The sequence below is a fragment of the Equus caballus genome, chromosome 10 (assembly GCF_041296265.1).
Source record: "Equus caballus isolate H_3958 breed thoroughbred chromosome 10, TB-T2T, whole genome shotgun sequence".
Classification (NCBI taxonomy): domain Eukaryota; kingdom Metazoa; phylum Chordata; class Mammalia; order Perissodactyla; family Equidae; genus Equus; species Equus caballus.
The window spans coordinates 22330720-22334835 of record NC_091693.1 but is presented as its reverse complement, the minus strand read 5'-3'; the positions used below and the strand labels follow the sequence as shown (position 1 = coordinate 22334835).

At 41.9% G+C, this 4116-nt stretch overlaps 1 long non-coding RNA gene across 1 annotated transcript; it reads left to right on the top strand.

Moving 5' to 3' along the window:
- Nucleotides 1–475: 475 nt before the first annotated feature.
- LOC138915960 (uncharacterized) lies at nt 476–1987 on the top strand. The gene is made up of 2 exons (XR_011422512.1): nt 476–641; nt 1746–1987. It is a non-coding gene; the product is annotated as an uncharacterized lncRNA (long non-coding RNA).
- Nucleotides 1988–4116: the final 2129 nt, after the last annotated feature.

The window sequence follows — 4116 nt, the reverse complement described above, 5'->3', positions numbered from 1 at the left end:
CTCTTCTCTAGGGCTCTTTTTTGTTATCTAAAAAACCACATTTTTCGAATGTGCCTTTTTTAGGGCATCAACATACTCCTTCTGTTAAAGATTACATTGTGCTCTTTGAAAATTAATGTGTTGAAGCCTTAACCCCAAGTATCTCAGAATGTGTCCTTACTTGGAAATAGAGTCATTGCAGATATAATTTGCTAAGATGAGATCATACTGGATTAGGGTGTGCACCTAATCCTAATGACTGGTGTACTTATAAAAAAAACAAAGAAAAGAAACTTAGAGATAGACATGCCTACAGGGAGAATGCCTGGTGAAGACTGGAGTTATGTTGCCACAAGCCAAGGAAGTAAAAGCGGGGACAGTGGTCCAGAACAGATTATCCCCTAGGACCTTGAGGGAAAACATGGCCCTGCTGTCGTCTTGATCTTGGACTTTCAGGCCTTCAGAATTGTGAGACAATAAATATCTTTTGTTTAAGCCCTTCAGTTCATTGTCCTTTTCATGGAAGCCCTAGAGAAGAAATACACCTTCCCTTGCCACCTTCGTAAGACAAAGGACCTCAAAATGCAGAGAAGGCTGCCCTTCCCTGTCCTCTGTCACAGGAGGGATTCAAGGACAAACAGCTCTGATCTGAAGGCCATAAGGTGAGTTTCTCCTCTCTGGTCTATAGGGACATTTCTGTCCTAAAAACATGCCAAATCCTGCTACTGCATTGGAGATGTGACTGGACCAAGAACTCCTACAAAACCCATGCGGAGTAGCCTCCTTACATGTCCATGGGCAAGAGGTTGGGGTCCACTCTCAGAAAGGACTCCTGAAGGCTTATCAGCTGGCAGAATTGATGTTGTGGAGATGAGAGAGCACAAGTCATGGTGTTTCTTGACACTCCAGAGGTGATCCTAAATGGGAAACCATTATTGAGGACCATTTATTTAAATATTACTTCTCAAATTGTAATGAGCTATGAATCCTGTGTATCCTGTTGAAGCAAATTCTTTGAGACATGGCAGACTAAGAAGGGATGATTCCACAGATTTACAGCGGGGTCATGAATTCTCTTTTTTAACATGGAACTGGTAGTGCTGCATCTGCTCTCTCCAGACCTCTCTTCTAATAGCACTAAAAAAGAGAAGCAGCACAGTAAATATGAGCCCTAGATACTACCATCACATCTCAACACAAATATTGTTAGTTCCTGGCAATTCCCAATTTGGTGGGGAAGGAAAAGGAACATGTATGAGTGATCTGTGTAGGGAGTGAGGGGGCTTCTATTAGCAAATGTCTGAGGACCCCATGACTTGATGCAGAGTTTGCAGTTGTAAAAGCATATTCCAAGTGGGGGTACATCTGCAGACAAAATCTGTACAGATCTACCATGGGATGGGCCACTTGAGGTAGGCAGGGTAGGGTGGGACTGACTCTGTGCGTGTGCTTTCTTTTAATTGCTGGATAAGGTGGCTTTTTGCATTCTCTGCAGCAGTTATTGGCCTCAGGATGCCAGCACTGATAAGAAGCAGGCTTAGAGATGTGGATTCTCCAAGTGGACAGTTAATTTTGTGAGGATGATACGCTGTTGGGGTTTTCAACCCCAAAGACATAGAGGGCCATTTACTGCAGAATCTGGATGCAGCTCAGATCTGGGATGTTAGAAAGAAACAACAGACCCAAAATGCTGTCACTTGTGTGAAGCCCTCACCACAAAACCAAGACCTAATACCTAACCTAATTGCATTATCAACCCTTCTCAGGAATGGAATCTTAACCAGTGAGTCTGGAATTTTCTTGTCATCACCAAGGAGGTTATCTGCCAACATGGACCCTTTCCATCCCCTAAGGAGAGATGAGATAATCTGCGCTTTGCTTATCCCTTCCCCTTTCTGTCTGTAAAACCCTTAAATTTTGTACAGTTCCTTGGAGTTCCTCTCTACTTACTAGAAAGGATGATGTCTGATTCATGAATCACTTAATAAAGCCAATAAGATCTTTGAAATTTGCTCGATTGAATTTTTGTTATTTAACAGATTTGGTGGCAGCTACTTATCTGCAGAGAACTTCTGATGGCATTCGAGGACAACTGAAAATGCAGGTTTGGTACCTGCAAACCATTTTCGAGGTCTACCTTTTGCCCTTTATGAGGGCTATGGGTAAGTCCCTCTCAGTTCTGAGCTCCACCTCTTTGAACCAAGTTCTTGAACTAATTGGCTTCCTGGTCCATAATTCCCTTTTGTTTGGAATCCTAGTCAAGTCCGCAGTCCTCATTTTTGTGGTCTGCTAGCTTCAGTCCTTTTCCCCAGTCCCCAGTTTCAGGTCGAGAATTGCTGGTGGTGTGCACTGGTATTTTTCTAGGCCAGTCTGCAGTAACATTTCTTGGTTAATCTTGGTGTGTTAAGGTGCATATGTTTGTTTGTCTTGTTTTGTACAGATAAGGCTAGTGGAAACTAATGGGGATCTTGGAAGCCATAAAGACTCAAAAATTGGTGGGCACCAGTCAGGCACTCAAAAGCTATTAGAGTGCACACCATCTAATTCAAAGACTTCTGTATTATGATAAGATGGTCATAGAAAGGGTTAGATTGACACTAGGTCACCCCTCAACCTCAAGAAAACTTCCCTGCCATGGGGTACACTGTAAAACACCACACAATCTCTAGCCTTACAATATGTTACTCTTAGCTATTAATCTGGCTCCAAGAGACTCAAAGACTAGCTAAAAGGGATGAAATCTTTAATTTCCAAACAGTGAATGTGCCACATTCTTGCACATCTGCTTATTTTATACGTAAGATTTACAGTCCTGGAAGCTGTGGAGATCTAGGCAAATGGGAAAATCTTACTAAAAGCAACCTAGAATTACAAGGGTCATTATGGGGAATGTTCCCATCAGACAAGATTGTTTATTTATGAAGTATACTCGAAAACAAGGGGTCCTGAATTAAACAAATAAAATGGGACAACTATACCTATTTTAACTGTTATGCAGAAGATTCCAAAGGCTGAAAGATTCCAAAATAGCTTCATTAAAAGACTCATTACAAAAGGGTCATGAAAAATTAAAGGCACAAGGGGTACCAAAAATGAAAGACAGAAGGACTGATGTGACCCCTACTATTCCTTCCATCCTTCTTCACTGTGAGCACTCACATTTACTGCTCCTCTGTCCAAACTGCCTTTCCACTTTGAAGAGACTATTAATCAGTTATCTTTTACAATAAAATTACTTGAGGTTTGAGAGTGACCCTTTCAGGTGTTTTTCACCCCATGGTCAAAGACCAAACTAAGGGCAATAGTTAAAGAGTTTTCTAAACCCAGGGAAAGACCAAAAGAGTATTTTTTTAACAGTTTAGGGTAATTACCAGGGTCCTTGAACCCAGGCTGCCTGATCTTTACCAGCTGTGTGCATGTTGGTAGGACCTTGTGAAGCTCAAAAATAGATGCATGAAGCAAAGTGGAAAAATCACAAGGATGGTATTCAAGATCCTCAATCTTCAATACATTGTTCTCCTATTACACCATGAAGGGATGCAAAATAGCAATTGAAATTTTACAAGCAATATCTAGAGTCTTCCCTGCCCACACTGATTTGTCTATTATTAAAACATGCAAAAAGAAAAACCCAGATGAACCTGTGGCAGACTTCAAAGTCCCTTTTGAAGCCCTCTTTCTATGGCATTACAGGTTTCATACAATAAATAAGGTCACCCAACCTGCCCTAGCTGCCCTATTTGTACTGCCTTCTTTTTTATACTGAGGAATACACACCCTCAGCTAACATCCATGCCAATCCACCTCTATTTTCCACGTGGGTTTCTGCTGCAGCATGGCCACTGACAATTGGGTAGCTATGCTCCCAGGAGATGAACCTGGGCCACAAAAGTGGAGCATGGGAAACTCAACCCTACCCTAGGACATGAGGTCAGTCCCCTGGACTATCTTTTGAGATTAGTGGATGGATAAAAAGTCAGAAAATAGAATGGAAACTCATCAGCCTCAAAGAACTTGTGACTGTAGTTGAGCACTTTGAATAAACTCGGGAGCAAGACGACAGACAGATATCTGCCAAGCTGTTGGCCTTACACCTAGAACAACTCTTAAGTCCAGAGACCTTAGTTAATACCTGGG